Consider the following 23,788-nt stretch of genomic DNA (forward strand, 5'->3'; position numbering starts at 1 on the left):
GAACTCACTCTGTAGACCAGGCTGGCCTCGAACTCAGAAATCTGCCTGCCTCTGCCTCCCAAGAGTGCTGGGATTATAGGCATGCGCCACCACTGCCCAGCAAAACGGAAGTCTTATAGGCATAGCTGAGCATCATAAGGCCTGGACAGGCACCACAGAGCCACCCAAGGCTCCCTGCCCAGGAGGGACTGAATGAGAGCTATGCTTTACAAGACTGGTCACGATTCTGGCTTAAAACCATTTTATTTTTATTTTTTGTTGACGTGAATTGTGTGCACATATATTCCTTGTGTGTAGTGTTAGCATCCAGAACCTGCCTGCGGCAGATATGTGGGCGGGTCCACAGACCTGTCACCAGGGCAACGGCGACCATATTCCCAGAATTCATTGGGTTCAGCTCCCACCTTTACCTGCATTACTACGTCACCACACATATAAATATATGGGTACTTCCCTCCATCTCTCTCTCTTCTCTCTCTCCTCTCTCTCTCCCTTCACGTGCCATGGTCCTCACTCCCCGCCCCTCCTAATTAAACTTCCAAAAACACAGAGCTGCTTGTATCTGGTGTCTGTGGACGCGCCGCTGCGAGCCAAACCTATCATGTAGGATGCTCATGGAAGCCAGAAGATAGGTCACCTAAAGCTGAAGTTACAGGCACTAGTGAGATACGCAGGTCTTCTGGAAGAGCAGTAAGCACTCTTAATTACTAATCCTTGTATTTTAACTACTGTTGTCTCAAAGGGTCCGCCCTTCACTCAGAAAGAATCACTCGGGCTGCTGTATTCTCCTGCCTCCAGTTATTTCCCATGAAGCTCTGTCTCTGCTTCTAATATCCATCTACCCATCATGTGATGCGCTCTGTGGGTGGGTCAAGGAGAATGACCTATTGACCTTTCATGTTTTCAGTTCTTAGCATGCGCCTAGCTCAGTAACATCACACTGTACACGTGCGGGCATTGAAGAGCAACCTCCAGTGGATAGTTCAGTATCTTTTTCAAAGCAAAAACAAGACATCATCAATTCTTTTGAGATACTAACACCAGGGAATAAGATTGGGGTCCCCAGCCCAGAACTCTTGCAGGGGCCCCCTCTCTCAAATATTTGCACTTGCTCCTTTACTTCTTTTGCGCCAGACCTTTCTCCCCACCCATGTACAGGTGTCTTTGGGCACCTCCAGTCTTTCTTCTTGGAGTGTAGCAGACCTCCAAGTAAACCCTTGGCCCCTCAGGGTCTTCACAGACTTGCTCTTTAAACGTCAGGAATGCAGAAAATTCATCCCACCTCCCGGGGAGGGTGGGGGGAGGTTGTCCCTCTATTGGGTAAGCCACACAGCAGTTACCACAGCTTCCTGGTACCTTGTCACAAAGCAGGAGTTCAGGATTCTTTGTTGGCTTGGTAAACAGCAGTGGCTGACTTCCTTTTTGTCACACTGCTCTGCCTGAAGGCCTTCCTGTCATAACTGGCCCACACTGGTTTCCCATCCGCCTGACTCAGGTATTGTCAACAACTCAGAACTGCCCAGCTCTCTGTGAATCGCCTCCCCAGGATAGGTCCAGAATTGCTTGTGCGCCACAGACCATATGAGTTATGTGTAAGCTTTCTTGTTGCCTTGCTCTCCCAATATAGCTGGCTTGCTCCCTGAATGTGTGCCTTTCACCTGGCTCATATTGTCCTTATTTACTCCTGATACTGATGAGAGATGATTAACAGTGTAGTCAAAATCAAGAACAATAGGATTAGGGCTGTTCAATTAGTGTTTTCAATGTTTAGAGAAATATTGAATAATAAAAATGAATACTGGGTGAAAATACACGGCTCACAATATAACATTGAATCACTGGATGTGCGTCGTCATCTAGTATTGTATGGGATGTCAGAGTTCATTATCTCTAATTAGTCACTTGGGAGTAGAATGAGAACCATGTCTTGAACATGTGTCTGTATATAGTGGAGTGTTCTACTAAACAGAGAAGTACAAATCTGAGCATTTCTTTGATTTCTAAAAATCTGAGCATTTCTTTGATTTCTAAATTCTATACATCATTTTCATTATAAGCAAAGATGTTTTCTAAATTGTGTATTTTATTGAATGGTTATACTTTTACTAGTTAAAGCATTGCTTGATATGTCCCCAAGGAGCAAATTCATTTAATTCCTCTCTCCTACCCACCTCGAGATCCATCAGCGTGGAGACATATTGCCATGCAGTGTTCACTAATACTACCCGCAAGAATGTTAAATACTATAACAAAACACCCTAGACTGGATGGTTTATAAACAACCGAAACCCAGTCTCTCAGTTCTGGAGACGGGGAAGTCTAAGATCACGGCCCTAACAGACTGCTTTCTGCTAAGTTCCTAGATGACCAAAACCGGCTTGATCCAGGGCCAAGAGCCCTGGGGCATCTTTGTTAGGACCCTGCCCCCATGATCCACTTATTTCCCAAAGGCCCCGCCTTGACACCATGACCCTGAGGATTGTTTCAACATCTAAATGCCGAAGGGGACCCAAGCATTCAGACCGTCAGACGTGGTAGATAGCGTGAACAGGTCCAGCACGCCCAGTGTGTAATGAACAGTTTGCATGTTATGCCGTTTAAATCTCATTACAATCTCATTTTGTAAATGGAAACGCTGAGATGTTGGTTAATTGTTAATTGATTGCTAAGTGCCTGGAGCTGGGCTGCCAAGTCAGGCCTAACAAACCTCCGGCTTCTTGCCTGCCTGGGCCCACTGTTTCAGACCAAAACCCCCACAGCAACATCAGTGCTCTGGGCCCCTCAGAAAACGCCTCCTTGGGCATTGCTCAGTCCCACTGTGAAAATGTGGTATCCCTCAGTTTTCCACTTTGCTGTTGTTTCAGGATGAGCACTCTAACACCCAGAGAGGCCTAATGGACAAGCTCCCCAGCAGGTAAGCCAGCAGTTTTCACTCTATGCTTTGAGGGGCGGTCTATTCTTTCCACTTTTGGTTAAATTTAAGTCACTCAGGATAGAAATTCTCTTTCGTCTCCAGTAACATCGGAGCCAGTGGAACAGAGCAAGTCCCCAAAATCCATTTCTTTCTGGCTCATTCAGATTTCAGTTCAATTATGTGATTCATATATTTTAAGGTTTTGTGGAGTTTGTTGTTATTACTTTGAAGTCTTTAATATTTTGTGTGGGGTGTGTGTATGCCTGTGTGAAAATCAAGACAATTTGTGGGAATCAATACTCTTCTTCCGCTACATGAGGCTTGAACTCGGGTCCTCATTCTTGGCAACAACACACTCACCTGCTCAGTCTTCTTGCTCTCTCACTTCCCCAACTCCTTGCCCTTTCATTTTATTGTTGGGAAGAGAATTAAAAATGTGTGTGATGAGACAACAAATCAAACAAACCTTCACACAGAAATATTTCCAGTGTCCCAAGGACCTTGGGACATCTCCGGTGACATTCACACTGGCTCTACGGTGTCATCCCAGGACCGTAGCATCGGACTCCTAGGAATTTGTCAGGAAAGCATTTTATTTAGTCCTCACCCCAGGCCACTACATCAAAAACTACCCATAATGCCCAGCTCCCAGGTGACTCCAGTGTATCAGTCAGTTGAGAGGCCGGGTCCTGGGTTATACCTCCTATTATAGTTTGAGTATGAAATGTGTCCCTCGGGCTTCTATGTTGAAGGCTTGCGACCGCTGGGGTGGAGGTATTCAGGGGGAGGTCCTGAATAGTTTGGTAGGAAACTCCTAACAGAGGGAAGTAGCTCACTAGGGTGTGTCCTCTCTGCCCCGCCCCCTACTTCCTGGCTGCTCTTTGGTAATTGATTCCGGAGCCATGCCGCTTTGCCTCACCTCAGGCCCAGAACAGTCAATCAGCTAGCCTTGGACTGAGACTAGGCTAGCCCACAGTAAGTCTTCCCTTCTTCGGAATTATCTCTTGGTTATTTGTCGCAGAGAAGAAAACCCAAGCAACCCATCCTGCTTTTCTTCCATTTATTTTTGGCTCTCCTCCCCGGTTCCCTTACCAATCGACTTGCGGGACCATCCTCTCCGTTTCAGCTCCAGGGCACCCTGCTCCAGGTATCTCAGCCATGTATACATCCATTATCCCTGTTGCTTCTGGCAAGTTCTACACCATCATGCTGTCCCATCTCTGCAGAACGTTTTCATTCTTTCAGATCCATGTCATCTGTCTGTCTACCCTTCCTGCCTCCTAGTGTGACGGGGTGGGGACCTGGCCTCCTAGCCGCTCAGCATCGTTCAATACTGTGGGCCCACACAAGTCTTCCTTTCTGCACTCCGGGAACCTCATTTCCCCTACATTTTAATCTCTGTTCATGGCTGCCTCCTGGACCATTCCATCAACTGTGGGCTTTAAATAATAAGCTCAGGCCATCATCTCTTAATTCACAAGGTTCCCCATGCTCAAAGGTGTCCTGTAACTGGTTCTGGTTACTTCTCTCTAGCAAAGTTAAACTCTCCAGCCCCCAAGGGCTAGCATCTAATACGTAATCAAGTAAAACCAGTTTAAGTTTATGCTAAAAAAAAAAAAATGACTAGGAAAGGCCCTACGTAGATGTGATAATAGGTGTCTAAACTGGGTAGAGAGATGAAAAAGCAAAGAAAATAGCTAATGACGAGATCAGGAACGATTTGAAGAAAGCTGTGTGGCCAGAGAGAGAGATAAGCAATGGTGCCCTACTGGGTTGTAAGCATCTCTGGGCAGGCATTCTTAACTCTAAAGGCTCTGGGTGTCCTTGACTCTGCAAGGCTCTTACATTTCAGTCAGAACTTATAACTCACTACTGTAAACAAGGACTTAGTGGATTCCGATCACCGATCACCGTTCTGGGCCCCGTGTGTCTCCCAGCACGTGTTCGGCAGCCCATCAGTACACATGCCTTGTTTTGTGTTTCTCTCATTTGAAAACGCGGCTAATTCATCATTTAAGCTAGTTCAAGGCTGGCAGCACTGCAGTTCACTCCAGGATGAAACCTCTCTGCTGCGTCTGTTCCTCTGCAAGGCATACCTCCGCTTTCTTTAACTTAGAGCCCCAGACAGCACCGAGGTGCTGTGCCCGGGGGCTTTAAACAGTGAAACCAATAAAAAGGGAGCACAAAATGAACAGTAGAGATGCACTTATAGAGAATAATAATTCAGCCAAGGAAACAGAAAATGACCTTGTGTGAGCTCAGCTAGAAACATCAATATCAGATGGTTCTCATTTTTGCTGTTCTGTGTGTGCACATGTGCCTGCCATACAGCATTAGGTGAGGACTAGTGTTCAAGTTGCTAATAAATTTTAACAAGTGAGCAACATTCAAAAAATGTGGACCACGCCGAGCGGTGGTGTCGCACGCCTTTAGTCCCAGCACTTGGGAGGCAGAGGCAGGTGGATTTCTGAGTTCAAGGCTAGCCTGGTCTACAGAGTGAGTTCCAGAACAGCCAGGGCTATACAGAGAAACCCTGTCTCAAAAATCAAAAAAACAAAAACAAACAAAAAAAACAAAAACAAAAACAAACAAACCGTGGACCACAAGATATGAGAATCAAGTATATAAGTCACTGGTATATAAGAAGCACTATGTAAACTTGGTGTATTTAGTATGGCATGGTGTTAAATATCCTGAGGCTCTGGGTATCTCTGGGAGGTTTTAGGTGGAGCAGTGGTAATGACTGCTCACAGTTGTGCTCTGAAAGGACCTGTGGCTTCTGTGTGGCTGATGAGGCAAGAAAGAGGTATGAACAGATGAGAAGATAGACTCGGAAATAGTGTAGTAATCCGCTAACAAAGAGATCGCCTTGCCCTAGGATATGGCATAAGAAATGGCTGTGGCAGGAAAGAATGTGTCTAAGAGAGAGCCAGGCCTGGTGGCATGTTTGTAATCCTGGCAACTTGAGAGGCTGAGGCAAGAGGACTGGCATGAGCTCAAGGCTAGACAGGGATATATGACAAAACTCTCTCTCAAAGGATTAGAGGAAAGAAAAACAGGGAAGGAGGCAGGGAAGAGAAGATGGGAGGAGGGAAGGAAGGATAAATGGATTGCTACATTTCTATTGCATTCCCCATGGGATGTGCTCTAACAATTCACCAGTGCGGCCTGCTGCCAGATCTCCATGGAGAAGCCTTCCGAATCTTCCTGAGGTATATAAGGAGTTCCTTGATTATTTCAGTCTAGTGCTTCTAACACATTATTGGTCATCTAAAGTTTTTTATGGTTTTTCAGTTTGGGGGGGGGGTTGATTTTTTGTTTTGTTTTCATTTGGGTTTTTTGTTTGTTTTTTCTTATTCTTGTCTGTGAAAGACATGGCCTCACTCCAGTTTAGCCTCTGTAGTTACTTACTATGTACTTACTATGTAGCCCAGGTTAGCCTCAAACTCATAAGTTGATCCTCCTAGCTGGTCATCTCCTTTGCACTTTTCTCCCTTGTTGGACTGTAAATCTCCTTAGATCCCTGGTATCAAGTTCAGGGCTCAGGTGCTCAGGAAATACAGTATTGCATGGATGGGCTCTGAATCTTTTGACAGGCAGCAGAGGCCTCCCCCTGTGTCCTAGTCATTGATAAGAGTATCTTCCATCTGGAAGACACTCAGGCCCCAGGACCACATTCATTATTTTCAATTGAAAAATGATTTTTTTATTATTTTCTATAATTTAGAAACACTGATCTCACAAGGACATCCTAGAAGTACACTTCTTTCCTTGACCTTTTACCATGCTTCCATCTTGGGTCCATAAACACATTTATAAAATTAAAGGGGCATGTAAAATGCCTCATCTTGAAGACTCTTTTTGGCTTGAGTACTGTATTAATAATCTCCGGCTGACAGAACAAAATGTCATCAAGCGTGTAGCTTAGACATCAGAAATGTATTCTTCCACACCTTCCAGTGGAGGTGCAGAGGTAAGGCTTGTGGCTGGCAGCCTCATCCTGACCTCACACAGCTGCTCATGATGGATGATGGGGGCTCACATTCTCTCTCTCCACTCTCCCTAACTATCAGAAAGGCCTCCAGTCCTATCAGATTAGATCACTAGCCTCGTTGAACTCTAGAAGTCAGATCTCCCAATGCTGGCACAGTGGATTAAGGACTTCAGCAGGTTTATTTCAGGGGCGCACTTTGGTTCACATTAGTCACTACAGGACTCTGGAGATGACCCTCGGTTCTAAAGTATCCGCGTTATTTGCAGGCAGGAGCTGGCTTTTCCCAAGTGCTTCAGGACTCCTCCATGGTTCCCGCTATATCTCAGATAAAGCTAGTTACCAAAATGAGACAGACCCTGTGTTAGAGATATACCCCATGGTTTTGGGGTGGATGTAGCGGGAGCATCACCTGTTTCTAGTCCGTGTCTAAGCACCTTGTTCTTGAGGATGTCCTCACAACAAACATGGCAAGAGCTAGCTAGTGTATATCAAGAGCTCAACCTGCCAAGCACACTTTGCCAGGTGTCTCAGTCAGTGTTCTATTGCTGTGAAGAGGCACGACTATGAAAATGCTTATGAAAGCTGGGCGATGGTGGCGCACGCCTTTCGTCCCAGCACTTGGGAGGCAGAGACAGGCAGATTTCTGAGTTCGAGGACAGCCTGATCTACAGAGTGAGTTCCAGGACAGCCAGGACTACACAGAGAAACCCTGTCTCAAAAAACCAAAAAAAAGAAAAAAGAAAAGAAAAGAAAATGTTTATGAAAGAAACTATTGAATTGGGGCTAGCTTACAGTTTCAGGGGTTCTGTCCATTATCATGATGGTGGGAAGCGTGGTGGCACGCAGGCAGTCAAGGTGCTGGAGAGGCAGCTGAGAGTTCTACATCTGCACCCATGGGTAGCAGGAAGAGTGAGACACCCGGCCTGCCTTGAGCTTTAGAATCCCCAAAGCCCACTCTAAGTGTCCCACTTTCCAACAACAAGGCCACACCTACTTAAAAGCTACACCTCCCAATCCCTCTCAACTAGCACCACTTCTTAAGAAGCGTGCATTTAAATATTTGAATCTGTGGAGGCCATTCTTATTCAAGCCACCGCACCAGGCTTGTCATGTGTTTGTATGGCGTGGTCCTCAGACAGCCCTATAGAGTTGGATATTACTCTTTCTCCCACTTTGTTGTTAGCAAAGCTGAGATGGGGGGAGGATTTGTGATGAACTCCAGGCCACCTAGCTTCTAACAGCCCTCTCCCGAGCCCACTGCCTGGACTCTAATGGCAGGCCATCTTCTGAGCATCGTTTTTAAGAGCCCATCCTCCTCTTCTAAGCCCCACTAAGAAACAACACTGCTTTCTGACCTCCGTGATCTCTCCCAGAGCACCTTACTGGCGAGGTCACTGCATAGATTTTGCACATGGAGCAGGTCTCCACCTTTGCACACCAGCTGGGTGTAACACAATCCAGCCAACTTCCTGCTTTAGCTGTCCACAGGTAGCACCAGATGCCTCAGGTTAAGGGCCAAAGCCACAAGACTGCCCCTCATTTCATACGCAGGTTACAAACCTGGACCCTGAACATGTGGCCAGGCAGCTGTAAATCAAAGTGTAAAGGTGCAGAACTGAGAGAAGTTATTGGGTTACATTTACAGGTTCCTTACAAAGTATAGTTTGAAGAGTTGGATGAGCAGCCAGATGATGCTGAACAAAGGCAAGGCCTAAGAGGGCCACATGAGCAGAAACTTCTGCCCCCCTGAAGTTAGGGAGGACCACCCTTCCAGTACAAAGGAGCATTTATACTGCACAGGGGCATTTATACAGTTTTGGGCAACCCCTACTGCCTGTGGGATTTGCAGAATTCAATCTGTTTAATTTCCAATATTTATCATCACCCAACACACAGTGTGAGCATGCACGTGTGTGTGATCTCCAGAACACACACACACAGAGAAACAGAGACAGACAGACAGACAGACAGATGCAGAGAGAGAGGGAGAGATATTAGTGGATGATATTGAACCAACCAAAACCTCTACTTGGTGTCTGTAGTAATGGTCACACCCTGAGGCTATCCAGTGAGCCCCACCTAAGTCACCCCAATACCATAAACCCAAGTATTGTCCCAGCAGGGTTCCTTCCAAATCACCAAGAGGCCACTAGGACTTGGGAAATTACACAAGCTTTGGAAGCTCTGTGTCGGGAGCCTAAGACAATGGCCACATCTGTGTGTTTTATCATAGCTCCCTATACAGATTCTATGTGTGCTTTGACCAGACCTTATGGTGATAGAGCCTTAGAAGTAAAATTGATCATAAAAAGTAAAGGGGGTGGGGAGTTCTGATGGGTCAGACAAAGCTGAAGATGGGCCATGTTCAGCTTGCTTTGTGACTTAAACCAGAAGCCAAGCATGTGGCAGTTGCTTATAAACCAGTGCTTGGGAGTCAGAAACAGGAATGTCCTGAGTTCAAGTCTGGTCTCGGCAACATAGTGGAACCGTATCTCTAAAAATGTAAATAAATTAAAATTTTTAAATATGACAAAGAATCCTGCTTGAACTATGCATGTTAAGGCAGAGGGGTCATCTTTCAGATTTGAAAAATTATCTCAAGAAAACTATTCTGTGAAAATTCTTCAAGGTACATGAGCCTACAGTCCCAAAGATGAAATGTCATCCAGGAGGTCATGGCCTGGACCCACCCGAAGCGGGGCGTCCATCACTATAGCTCACTGATTCTCTCTGAACATAGTTTGAATGCCATGTAGTTATTCTGAACAATAGAGTTCTACTCAAGTAGCAGAAATTCCGGGAAGCATCTAATGTCACTGATGAAGGGCCATGATGGCATACAAGGCTACGTGATTAGCTGAGCTTTCTATCTGAACTCTGCCACTTTCTTCAGAACGATCTATGTGACTTCCTCAACAAACACACTTGGCCCTTTATCTGTGGATTCTGCATCTATAGATTCTACCACCCACTGGTGATGGAAAGTATTTAGGAAAAGCTGTTACAGAGTCATTGGCACATGCTGTCTAGTTACGCCTTTGATGGTTGCATCTGCAGTATGTGGAAACTTGCTCATTCTTCCTTAAACAATACAGAATAATAACTGTACATGGCATTTACATTGCTCTAGGCATCATAAATTATCTAGAGATGTTTGAAGATGCTAGAAGCATGGCTGCCACCTAAAGAATAAAGAATATGGGAGAGGATGTGTGTATGTGGATTATATGTAAATACTACATACATGTAATTATATGCAAATACTTCATATATGTAATTATATGTAAATACTACATTTTATGGAAAGGACTGGAGCATGTAGGGGTTTGAGAACCATCTCCCATAGATACAAAGGGACAGCTGTCCATCAAGTCCAGGGGGAAATTTGTATCACATACTCAAGAGTTGCAGATATTTTTCTTAAGGGATTGAGTTGGAGCCCCACAGAGGCCTTCCTGAACACAGTGAAAACCAGCCTCACTAATAATGGGGCCAGGATTCGTCAGAGTTCTCTAGAGTCACGGAATATATCTCTATATATTAAGGGAATGTATTGTAATGGTTTACAGTCTGTAGACCAACTAACCCAATAATGGACAGCCATGAATGGGAAGTCCAAGAATCTAGTAGTTGTTCAGTTCCACGAGGCTGGGTGTTTCAGCTGGTCTTCTGTAGAAGTTGGTTCCTATAGATGAGCTGGCAAATAAGTGCAAGCCGTCCAAGAAGAGTGAGTCTCCCTTCATATGTCCTTACATAGGCCTCCAGCAGGTGTGGCCCAGATTAAAGGTGTGTACCACCGCAACTGGATCTGGAACTTGCTTTGTCCCAGGCTGGCCTTGAATTCAGAGATCTGCTTGCCTCAGTCTCCTGGGATTAAAGGAGTGTACTACCTTGCCTGGGCCTAAGCTTTTCCTGGCCACTTTTCCTCGAGATCCCCATGTCAAGATCCAGATCAAGAAACCTGTGTCTTCCAGCCTCAAGATCTGGATCACAGGTGTGCCCTCTATTTCTGGATTGTAGTTCATTCCAGATGTAGTCAAGTTGACAACCAGGAATAGCCATCACAGGGCCTAATAGCAGAGTGCCTTCCACATCTCAGCAGATGTGAGCGCATCTAAACTTATTTCCTAAGGTCACTCCCACATTTTGGTCATTTTGGGAATTCCATAAGATCATTGAACATAGAACAAAGGTCCTATGTCCCTTATACTTTCTCTGGGGGAAAATTTAGGGTATCTCCTAAAGAGGGCATAGGCAGTTGGAAGGAAATAAGGGAACCTGTCTCAGAAGTGACATTGCAGGGGAAGCAGACTAGAAAAGGAAAGAGAACTCAGTAGAGATAAATACAAGACTAAAATCCTCCACAATCACCCTTAATGCTGCTCTGTGATCTGCCCTATACAGGCACACAACAAGCACGCCATGCGCATTACATGACACTGGTTCTTTCAGAAGAACCCAAGACCAGCGATTGTCAAATGGCTAGTATTTAGTCATGTAGCCAATCTTCCTTTGACAATGATACTATCTGTAATAGGCAAGGCCCTGTAGAGAACAGCAACAACTCCCTTCAAACCAAGGAAGTCATATGTGCTTTGTAGTCATTTGGTTAGACAGATAGGGGAAAAGCTGAGAGCCAAATGAGACGAGGAGGTGACATGGACTGTCAAGGCAGGCAGATGTTTCCACCTGCTGTGACTTGAATATTTGTCCCACGTCCAGCTTCATCTCCTACCCCCAGAACAACAGTGCTGAAGGTTGTGATTTCTAGAAAGGTGCTATTAGGGCTAGTGGGGTAGCATGAGTGTCACAGGAGTGGTTGCTGATGAGAAGGAATGTCCTCTCCTGCTCTCCTGCCCGCACTCACCCTCTTAAGGACGCGCGCGCATCTGTGTCCCATCCCTATTTTCTCTCTGAAGTGCACCATGTAAAACCTTCATCTATGTGCTGATGTAACAAGCAGGCCCTTGCCAGACATAACCATCAGATCTTAAACTCTGCAGCCTCCAACTTCTGAAAATTTCTTTTCTTTATAAATTACACAGTCTGTGGTATTAGGCTTTAGTAACAAAACATGGTGCAAAGATACTACTCTGTGATGAGAGATGGAAGTAGACATGAAGGGCTTCTGTTGGGCATCAGAAGCTGCAGAGAGCAGAATTGCCTCCAGGATGGATACAAGTCTGTCTGTGGTAGAGAGAGGAATAGATGGATCCCTGATGTCTGCGCTCTTTGCCCTCTGGTCTAGTCCAGCACTGCCATGTGTGGAATCTCAGGGCAAGAGAGCTGCAGGGATATAGTTCCCTGAAAAAGTAGTTGGGAATGGAATGAATCCAAGAGCAAACCAACCATGGCAGAGTATGTTCCTTAAATGACTTCCATATTTTAGGCACTTGGGTTTTCTCATTTCTTTCCTATGACATGCCACGGCCTGGAATAATAGGCCACATGTAAATTGGAAAACGAACTGGGGACATAACAGTTGGTAGAGTGCTTCTCTAGGCTTCTCTAGCATACACAAAGCTCTGAGTTTGATCCTTAGTGCTCCATAAGACTAAGTATGCCGATACATGCCTGTGATACCAGCACTCTGGAAATGAAACCAGATGGATCAGAGGTACAAGGTCATCCTCCGCTATATTGTGTGGTTGAGGCCAGCCTGAAGCACATGAGGCCCTGTCCTTTCTACCTACTCCCAAAAGGAAAGGAAGGGAGGAAGGGAGGGAGAGAAGGAGGAAAGAAAAAAAGAAAAAAAGAAGGAAAGGAAGGAAGGAAAGAGGGGAGTTACAGAGTGTTCACAGACATGGTAAGGCATATCTGTAACCTCACTACTTGGAAGACAGACGAGGGAGCAGTGCAAGTTCAAGGCCAGCCTGAGCTACAGAGTAAGACCATGTCAAAGGGAAAGAAAGAAAGGAGGGTTCAAAGACTAAGAAACACTTTAAAAAAAAAAAAAAGTAAACAAAAATGTTGAAGCCTTCAGATGCTTGTAAACTGCCTGCCTTTGTGTTGGGACTAGGATGGCGATGGCATATTAGTGTTCATCTAAGTGTTCTTGTTGGCAACTTGGTTTGAGCCATATCTTCAGTCACTAAAGGGATTTCAGTACCACACGGTGGCCTCACTGTTTGCTAGGGATTCACCATGCTACAATATTCTGAAGACACTGACCTGCTGCCCCTTTCAAGTAAAGCCGGCCTGACCCAACCAGAGACAAAGCAACTCAGGGCACTTAAGTTGTCTCAGTTTCTTTGAAGCAGTTGGGCAGTTATCAGTGATCTCCGTGTCCATAACCCAGACAGTATCACCAAGGAGCTGGTAAGAAACACCAGTCCGTGGGCCCCACTCAGACTCAGGGGGATCAATACAAACCAGCGTCCTCCACTGCTGGGTCTACCAAGAGCCTTCATTCTCTTTGAACACACACACACACACACACACACACACACACACACACACACACACGGTGGGAGACAGAAAGGGGAGAGAAGAGAGAGGGGGAGAGGGAGAGAGAGAGAGAGAATCTTTATGAGAAATGTGTCTCAACTACTTCAGGTAGTACCAACTCTCAGAAATTTACAATCTAGAGAACAGGGCACAGCCTTTCAAAGGCTTCACCTAAAACAATCCCCACAGGGCACTGGGAGATTGCTGGTCCCTCTCAGAGTTGGGCAGTTCTATGTGCCTTCTGTGCTGTTTTATTCTCCCGTGGGCATTTTATCTTTGCCTATAATGTTCTGGATTCTATTGAGGAGCCTTCTCCCCCAAGCCCTTCCAGCTGGCTCTTCTTAAGTTTAGGGTAAATCTTTACCTCCCAGGCCATAGCCATAGACCCTTAACTGTTAGGTGGGACTCCAAGCCAGCTCACACGCAGCTTCGGGGGAAGTGCTGCTTATGGGCCAGACTGATGGTGATCCAGAGGGCCTAGAGCCCTCTACACTTCACAAGCTCCTCCTTCTCTCAGCCTCTGCCACAGAAGTAGATGGCAAAGAAAAACCCAAACTCTCACACTTCAGAGTTTCGTGAGCAGTTTTTTGTGTGAAATGGGGACCTATGTAGACTTGTAAAAGGCTTTTCCATCCCCACCAAGGTCTCCACAAAGGAAGAAATAAACCCTTGCCTGGCAAGAACTACAAAGAGCCATTGTACCATGGCTACTAGAGCTAATGCAACAGTTGTGCCTAGAATATTCACCGTGTTCCTTGCTGGCAAACTTTACCATGGCTAGCACCTGCACGACTTGGCACCTTATTCTTGGGCTTTCCTGATTCTTCTGTGCTCTTCTCTTGAAACTCAGCTATTAACAACCACTATATACTGCCACCTGGTGGTAGGTAGATGAAATAACAGCCTGGAAATTCAAGTCAAGATAAAAGCGAATCACTTTTTGCAAAAGCAATGGAACACAGTCTGGGGAGAAGGTGAAGGAAGGCCACACAACCTTCCAAAATAGATAACAGGAAGTTGTTAAGACTGAAGCAATAACCACTTCATTAGTCATGGCTGTACTAGCTCACCAACTTTTATAGCATTTGTTGCCACTTGGAAAGGCTTATTGTAAAGTGGAAAAGAATTAACACGAGAAAATCCCTGAACCAGCACGAGACGGATAGTAAACACTCACGTGTCAGCTGCAGTGTTTATTACATTTTATTTTATTTTTAATTGTACGTATGTGTCTGGGCATGTACGCATGGATGTAGGTACCATACAGAGGCCGGAAGAGAGCATCAAATCCCCTAAGCTAGAGTTACAGGTAGCTGTAGGAACCTCGGGAAGAACAGCAACCTCTCCGACCACCTGAAATCTCCTCTCCAGCCTTGGCAGTGTTTGAATAAGTACTGACGGTAGGTTACTCAGGCATGATAGGAAATGGTCTACATGTTTTCATCTCATTGAACTTTCATAGCAACCCTGATAAGTGAGAACTGTTACTCTTCCTGGCCTGTTGAGTAGACAAATGACACTCAGGGAAGTTGCTCGGAGTGGCAGGGTTCCTAAGTGGAGGAAATGCAAGCGCAGATTATCTCTGGCCTAAAATTGTTCACTTGTTAAACTACTAGTGTGGTGGGATGAGTCTTCTCGGTTTATAGAGATTTCAGCCAGGCAGTGGTGGTGCACACCTTTAATCCCAGCACTTGGGAAGCAGAGGCAGGCAGATTTCTGAGTATGAGGTGAGCCTGGTCTACAGAGTGAGTTCCAGGACAGCAGGGCTACACAGGGAAACCCTGTCTCAAAACCACCACCACCCCCAAAAAATAAGAAATTTCATAGCACTCCATGCTTTTTACCCAATCCCACCCTACATATACCTCTCTGAGGCATGGTGGCCATGAAAAGCTTAGGCCCAGACAAGGTAGTACATGGCTTTAATCCCAGGAGACTGGGGCAAGCAGACCTCTGAGTTCAAGGCCAGCCTGGGACAAAGCAAGTTCCAGATCAAGGTGTGCTACACACCTTTAATCTGGGCCACACCTTCTGATCGAGGCCTACATAAGGACACTGAAAGAAGGAAGGCTCACTCTTCTTTGCCTGCTTGCAAAACCAGCACATCTGTTGGAACCTACTTCTTCAGGATTCCAGCTCCTACAGAAGACCAGCTGAAACACCCAGCCTCGCAGGACTGAGCAACTACTAGATTCTTGGACTTCCCATTCACTGCTGCCCACTGTTGGATTAGTTGGACTACAGCCTGTAAGTCATTACAATCAATTCCCTTAATGTATAGAAACACTCCATAAGTTCTGTGACTCTAGAGAACCTTGACTAATGCATGCCTCCGACACAGAGTAGGGGAGAGGGAGGGAGAGAAAGACAGAGCCTGAGAGACTATAAGCTTTCCTAGGGAGCACTCCCAATACCATTCATTGTATTATGCTCACAACCTAGGATAGTGCCTGGTACATACGAGAGGCTTGGTGAATACTGCAGAAGAAGTAAAGATGCTGCTGAGGCTTATTCTGCCAATGGTATCAAACATCTACCATTTTGTTTCTACTTATGTATAAGTGTCTGTGTAAATATGTGCCATGTGCCCACAGAAGCCAGAGGCGTGAGATCGTGTGAAGTTGGAGTTATAGTAGGCAGTTTTCAGCTGCCCACCGTGGGTGCTTAGAACTGAATTTAAGGTGTCTGCAAGAACAGTAAGGGCTCTTAACCATGAATCTTTCCCCAGACCCAGTCAAGCGTCTTTCTTAAAGATCTAGGCTAATTACTAAATCAGAAAGGGGTGGCATCAGAAGACCAAGGGAAATGGTTTTAAGATCTGTCAAAATGATGGTCATTTAGGAGGGTAAAGACCACAGCAAGAGACACATAGTAGTGTCATCATGGTATTTGAAAAGAACATGTCTCCACATGTGACATGCATAGCAAAGGGTCCCGTGAAGTCCAGAGCAATGAAGTCGGGGATCAGGGCCTGGCCTGTTTCTCTTGAGTTCTGAAAATGGAACCATCCCAGTGTGATTTGGACCCCCTCTCATGTGGATAGTTCTGCCAAGGCCAGCTGTGGCAAGGCCATGGAGACAACCTTGTGAGTGGTGAAGTCCCAACAGGCCCAAGGAAGCCCATGAACACCCAGCGGTGACTCCTGAAGAAGTGATGACACTGGCTTCTGTTTCCTAGTCCAGATGTTCCAGAAGGCCCAGATGTCTACACTAGCTATGGGTTCCCCAGTACTCAGCACCCTCCCCAAGACCCACCACAAGGAGAAGGTGGGCCATCAGATCCCACCCCCGCCAGGGAGGGCTTCCTTAATCTGAGGCTTTCTCTCCTTCCAACAGCTCTGCTTGTTGCACCTCTGTCCTTATCTTCCTGGTTGTGGAAACCTGAGTCAAACAAACTACCAGAGCTTTAGAGAGTGAGACGGAGAACTGGGGATGAAGGAGAGAACACAAGAGCAAAACTTTGCTCCACTGGGTCAGGACCATGACTTGGGATCTGGTGGACCTCAGTCATCTCTTCATGAGCTTGTGAGCTCTTCTGCAAGCTTGAGCAAGTTCCCCAGTGAAGGGTAGAATAGATGCCAGCAGGACTCCTCTTCAGCTTCAAGGAGATAACATTTAAGCCAAAGCAAGCCACGGGCAGACAGACGGTGGGGTAGGGCGGGCAGATGGTGGCGTAGGGTGGTTCTCCTTTCCCACTGTTGTTGCATCTTCATGGCGAGATCTGGAAGAGAGCTTTGATGACATAGATTCCTGTTGTAGATGAGGACTCGAGAGAAGAAGTTGGCCTTCCACATCTTTGATGCTGGGCATGGAGTTGTGGTTAGGACCCCGACTTTTGACACCCAGGCGTGAACTACACCTGGCTAAGTATATTGAAGCCCCACAGTATAGCGTTGATGTATAAGACACGCAATGATAAGAGCTGTCCTCTCCATTGTAGTTTTTTAAAAGTATCCCACAGCATGAGTTTTATCACTTACTAATTTACTATGAAGATAAGTTGTGTGATCTAGAATTTTAGGAAAATACTGGGTTTTCTAAGAGAAACACCATCCTTTGTTATAACTCTGAATGTGTTCACCTTTAATCTCTGCTCTCCCAAACCTGTTTGACCAGGGAACCTCTTTTAGGGATGTCTTCTTTTTTTTTTTTTTTCTGGTTTTTTGAGACAGGGTTTCTCTGAATAGCCCTGGCTGTCCTGGAACTCACTCTGTAGACCAGGCTGGCCTCGAACTCAGAAATCCACCTGCCTCTGCCTCCCAAGTGCTGGGATTAAAGGCATGCGCCACCACCGCCCAGCCTGGGGATGTCTTAATTAGGGTTTTCATTGTGAAGATACACTATGACTATGGCAACTCTTATAAAGGAAAACATTCCATTGAAACTGGCTTACAGTTTCAGAGGTTTAGTTCATAATCATTATGGAAGGTTACATAGTAGCAAGCAGGCAGACATGGTGCTAGAGAAGGAGCTGAGAGCTCTACAACTTGATCCACAGGCAGTAGAAGACTGTGTACCATACTGGGTGTAACTTGGGCGTATAAGACCTCAAAGCCCACCCCACAGTGACTCACTTCCTCCAACATGGGAACACTTCCTAATAGTGCCATTCCCTATGGGCCAAGCATTCACACACACACACACACACACACACACACACACACACACACACACACACACACACACGAGTCTGTGGGGGGCATTTCTATTGAGCCGCCACAATGGAGAAGACCTGTAACTATATCTGTATATACACACTTCTGTCCCATCCAGCCCAATGCTCGTCAATGCGTACTTACTTATATCTAAGGCACATTGTCTATCGAGAAGGTGTAAAGTGGAGTACTTAAGGGCGTGGATGATAGTAGTTGTTGTATAGCCTTTGAGCATCTCAAAAGTAACACAAGCTTGGTGCCTTTGGGTAGGGAAAAAAAAGTCATCCACCTGAGACTTGGTAGTCCACAGCTTATCTTCTAATCCCAGTTCCCCTCTGGGTGGGTCCTTCTAATGTCTTCTGTAGACAGAGGGTTGCCGTGCTGGTGTTAAATGGTCACACTTTGCACTTTGCATCCGTTCCTCTTGAACCAGGAGCTCAGCACCCAGTAGTGGTGCCCTAAATATTCGGTCACTTTGCCCTCCAGCCAGGTTCTGGGAAATCAGACTTAGAAAACAGATTTTCTGTTCTAAATACTAGCAAGTTTTCAAAAACAGTGTTAAAAATGTAAGTGTTTGCCGGACGATGGTAGCGCACACCTTTAATCCCGGCACTTGGGAGGCAGAGGCAGGCGGATTTCTGAGTTCAAGGCCAGCCTGGTCTACAAAGTGAGCTCCAGGACAGCCAGGACTACACAGAGTCCTGTCTCAAAAAAAATTAAAAAAAAAAAAATGTAAGTGTTTCATTTCACTACAGCCCTCTTGTAAATATTCCAGTAGCCTTTTAAAAACTCACACTATTTCCTGGGAGTGACTTTAACGTCTCATGTCACGGCACCTTTGAAGAGGCATGTCCTCAGTGCTTGGAAGTGTACCACGGTGGAGGAAACAGACTGCTTTCCAGGCTGGGGGAAGAGCACCGGGTCTTTTCATCCCCCTCTGTGTGTGACTTGTCTTGCGATTTGGGACCACTGGATGGTAAGCATGTACGATCTGAACATGGAAGTGAAAATACCCTCAATTGGAATGGCTTATCCAATCCGATATCCTAAGGTGGTACACACACAGTCCCAGCATCCTGGAGGCAGAGGAGAGAGGACAGTGAGCTCCAGACTAGACTGGACTACGTAACAAGACTTTCAAAACAAAACCACACAAGGGCCCAGCCCTTTTCTCCCCGCCTGTCACTCACCCATCATTCCTACCTTTGACTAGTGAGGATGAAGTATTCTGTGTAATTCCATAGTGTGTGAGGTAGGAGGGGCTTGCCTCTGGGAGGAGGTTCAGCTTGAGAACAGCTCCCCATCTAGGACTGTTTGGGGGCCTCTGTCTTGTGTAAACCCTATGCAGGCAGCCACAGCTGCTCTAAGCTCATGAGTACTGTGGTTGTCGCATGTGCGGAAGTCGGTGCTTCACAGTCTTGCTCCCTATTATCTGGTCCTTTTACTCTCTAGCCCCTCTTGGTCCCCCGGGGCCTCCATCAGTGAGTCTTACCTGGATCCATTATCATTACTATGAGGGATAGCAAATGGTGGTCTTTCTAGGTCCCGTACTCTGTGTATATTTGTTAGCTGGTTTCCTAGGTGGCAACAGAGCTGCCCCTTTCCTTTCTCTGCTCCTCTCGCTGTGTCTTCTCACTCATGTTTTCCTCAATGAGCTAAAATCCTTGCTAGTTCTGTTATTTTGATGGTCTGATGGCTCTGGACTTGGCCAATGAAAGCCCTATAAGCTGGCTCCAAGTGATCACTTTTGACACCAGCTCTTAGCCCTGGGCACCATGGTGAATGCTGTCAATTTCTCTATTAAAACAACAAAAAAAAACCTCCCAACATTCTCCCTACACCCTCCCCGCCCCCCATCCCCATTGTAAAACAGGCTTTTCCTGCCTAGAGACCTCACCACTAACTAATGTGGCCATGACCATCTTCAAACATGGGGCTGTTTAAGTGCAACATGAAACCGGGGCAGAGTCAAGCAGTATGTGGGAGTGCAGGAGCAGCTGGCGCCAGCAGTGGGTAGACTGGGCCATCCTAATGGTATTTGCTTTTCCCCTGTGTAAACCAAACCCTGGCTGCAAAAGATGTGCCCTGTGCTTCCCTGTTGGCGTGTATATTGCTGCAAAGACAAAGCACATTTGGATTCCCCTTAGCCATCAAGGGCTCCCGCTGTAAGTCAGGCAGCTGCTTCCAAAAGACAAGCTGGGGGGGGTCGGGGGGGAGGGGTTGGGGGGAGGAGAGGCAGGTAGCCTGCTCCTTCGGAACTCAGCGGTCCTCCAAGGGCTGGTGTTTTTCTACTTCTGTGTATCATGCTGGAGGAAGGATGTTTCCTTTTTGCTTGCCCCATGAAAGATATGGATGGGATATTCATGTAGGCCCAGGGAGTGATTGAACCTGATCTGATATGTATATAAGGGAGAGGGAGAATAATCGCAAATACAGGTGTGTGCAGGTGTGGGGTGTCGGTGGTGCTGAGCACGTTCACCCCTACCCTCTTCACCTGTGGAATCACACAACCTTGAACATTCAAGCCGGTTGAAAAAGGAATGTCATCAGGAAAGGAAATCACAGAGTGGAAAAAAAAGGGGGGGGGGCAGGACTTAAACCAGGAAGAATGTCCCACTGCTCAGGCTGGTACCTGACTCAGCAAGCATGGCTCTCAGGTATGGGACTGGGCGGGAAGGAAAGCCAGGAAGTGGACCCTGAGGGAGTTGGTGAGAGAGAAAGACCAGAAACTGACCCTGAAGAGGGAAAAGCTACTCAATAGCTGCAATTGAAGGGTTTAGGAGAGCAGTATGGATCCTGTCCTTGCCTGGGAGAGGAGAGTGGGAGCCTCAAGAGCGCAGGAAACACATAAGCAGATGAAGGCCTTGGATTCAATCCCCAGCCCTCTGTCTGTCTGCTGCCTGCCTTGGGAAACTAATGTTTTTAGAGGGGGAGTGTTAAATCCCAGCCTTTCTAAGCAGTTTGCCCAGCAGAAGGTTTCAAGCTTCACCGGGTAATGGGTCCCGAGGACCTTAGCAGCCTCTAGGACACTGGGAAGTATCACAGAAGTTGTTGACCAACTGCCCCTCCTGTCCCGCTTGGCTTCCTTCTCCCTCCCTTCCCGCTGCTAAGCTGGAGCTCAGAAAGCTGACCTAGCTGCTCACTGAGTTCTAAGACTGTCTGCAGTCTCCTTTCTGTTTAACTACTTCTGAGTCCCCCTTACCCTCTGGCCTGATTTTTTTTTTTTTTAAACAAGATTCCAAAGTAAACAAAGGTATTTATTGCGGGTTGGGATTTCAGAGCCACTGCTAAGATAGGGAAGGGAAGAGGGAAGGGAAAAAAGGGATAGAAGGGGAAAGAATGAGCATGGTACTTCTTAATCTAAGTTATTTCTCCATTTCATCTAGGAGTTATGAGTGGAAAGTGAGGCAGAAGGGGGACCTGGAGCTAGGTGTGTAATCCTAAAAGCCAGTTTACGTGTGTGTGTGTGTGTGTGTGTGTGTGTGTGTGTGTGTGTGTGTGTGTGTGTTTCTATTTAAGCCTCCCATTCCTTCTTTTTTGTTTTTTCAAGACAGGGTTTCTCTGTATAGCCCTGGCTGTCCTGGAACTCACTCTGTAGACCAGGCTGGCCTCGAACTCAGAAATCCGCCTGCCTCTGCCTCCCAAGTGCTGGGATTAAAGGCATGCGCCACCACTGCCTGGCCTCCCATCCCTTCTTTCTCTGCAGTGCTATTGTACTTTGGTCTATATATGTTTTGCAATTGGTGTCATGATTGACAGACCTGTGCCATCTGGTCCTTATTCTAGAACCAGCTACTTCTTGGTGTTGCTAAATGCCTGTGCCATGAAAACTCTATTGCATGTTTTCTGGGTATAAGATCTGCATCTTTTTAAAATACAAAGAAGGCTCGGAGAGCTGACTCCATCCTGACGATAGATCAGAAGTAAATCTGTGACAACATGTCTATTAATAGCACCTGCCAGGGAGACAAATGAAAGATAATGAAGAGGGAAGAGGCAGAAAGACTGCTGTGTGGCCAAGCGGACCTGCAAGTTCGATTGTCCCAGGGATTTGGTGCTTGGGGCAAAGGCGGGGGTATGTAGAACTACTTCCTGTGCTGCTGGAAAAGCTGCTACAAACTTGGGGTTTCCAGACAAGGAGCCAGAGCTCCTAGAATTGGATGGTGGATTGGATTGCACTAAAGAACACTAAAGGGCCCTATTCCGAGCTCCCAGGAGTCAACGTGGTCGCTGTTCCCCAGCAGTCTATGTCCCCCCCTCACTCCAGCTTCTGCATCTTTAGTCACATGGTCTCCCCTTTATGTCTGGGACCAAATCTCCTTCTACCTTTAGCCTAGAAGCACAAATGTAACCAGACTTTGTAACCTCCCATATTAAAGTTCTTTTTTTTTTTTTTAAGATTTATTTATTTTATGTATGTGAGTACACTGTCGCTCTCCTCAGACACACTAGAAGAGGGCATCAGATCCCATTACAGATGGTTGTGAGCCACCATGTGGTTGCTGGGAATTGAATTCAGGACCTCTGGAAGAGCATTCAGTGCTCCTTAACCTCTGAGCCATCTCTCCAGCCCTCCATATTAAGGTTCTTAACTTGATCACCTCCATATTTGTTTGATGGCTTGCCTTGGCCATTCACAGATTCCATGGATTCAGGTGGACATATCTTTTAGAAACAACTTGGGTACTGGATTTTATTTTATCACCATAGTAAATCAAATCCCCTGTAACCAACCAGCCTGTAGTTCATAGCAGGTGCAGCTGTTTTCCCTATTGGCTGAGACTTATAGAATATCATCCTGGGGAGTCTATGATTGAAAGAAGGAAGGAGGGAACAGGCAAATCATCTCTCCTATAAATGAACTTTACAAACAAAGGCACTAGGCTAAAGATCCTGGTATTATCCATTGTCTTCTGAAGCTTTGTACATAAGAAGCAGAAAACCACTTAGAGGTCCTCCCGTATTAATGTTTGGAATTCACTCAGAAATCCAGCAGGCCAGAGTGACCAGCTTAACATGGAAAGAAGATTTTGCTGAAAGGGAAGCGATGGAGAAAACCCAACCTGGGAAGGGGCAAGGCACAGTGACCCAGTAGGAAATACGTCTACCACCTTCCCTAGGAAGGCCCGGAGTCATGGTACTGACCTGCAGAAGAACAGAGCTCATGGATCATCATTGTGATTGACTGTCCTGGCTATGGAGAAAGTAAATCAGGAGTGTCCTGGTTCTAGCTAAGCTAACACTGGCATCCACCTCAGGCTATACCTTTCCAAAGGGTTGAATGGTGACACACATGGTCAGCCATCTTTAATATTTGCTGTCTGAGAGGATGGCCAAGTTGGTCATCAATGGGAGGAGAGGCCCTTGGTCCTGTGAAGGTTCTATGCTCCAGTGTAGGGGAATGCCAGGGCCAGGAAGCAGGAGGAGGTGGGTTGGTGAGCAGGGGGAGGGAGGAGGGAACAGGGGTTTGTTTTAGTTTTTGTTTTTTTATTTTATTTTTATTTTTATTTTTGGAGGGAAACCTGGGAAAGGAGATATTGTAAATAAAGAAAGCATCTAATAAAAAAATATTTACTGTCTGTGGCAGCAGCTTTTCCTTACAGTGACAAAATATTGGAGCCAATCAACAGATAAGAAAGGATAATTTACTTTGGTTCTCAGAAGAGATGGTTCATTTTGGTTTGTACATCTGGAAGTTTCAGCCCATAGTCGCCTGGACCTGTTATTTGGGGCTGTGTCAGTATAGTGTATCATAGTAGAATCATGTGACAGAAGATAC

At 46.2% G+C, this 23,788-nt stretch overlaps 1 long non-coding RNA gene across 1 annotated transcript in view; it reads left to right on the top strand.

Annotated features, from left to right (window-relative positions):
* Window positions 1-23,788, top strand: part of LOC116071001 — an 80,404-nt gene that overhangs the window by 54,861 nt on the left and 1,755 nt on the right. The window contains exon 2 of the long non-coding RNA XR_004110665.1: window positions 2,865-2,914. This is a non-coding gene — a long non-coding RNA (uncharacterized LOC116071001). The remainder of the gene's footprint in view (window positions 1-2,864; window positions 2,915-23,788) is intronic.

The sequence above is a fragment of the Mastomys coucha genome, unplaced genomic scaffold (assembly GCF_008632895.1).
Source record: "Mastomys coucha isolate ucsf_1 unplaced genomic scaffold, UCSF_Mcou_1 pScaffold22, whole genome shotgun sequence".
Lineage (NCBI taxonomy): Eukaryota > Metazoa > Chordata > Mammalia > Rodentia > Muridae > Mastomys > Mastomys coucha.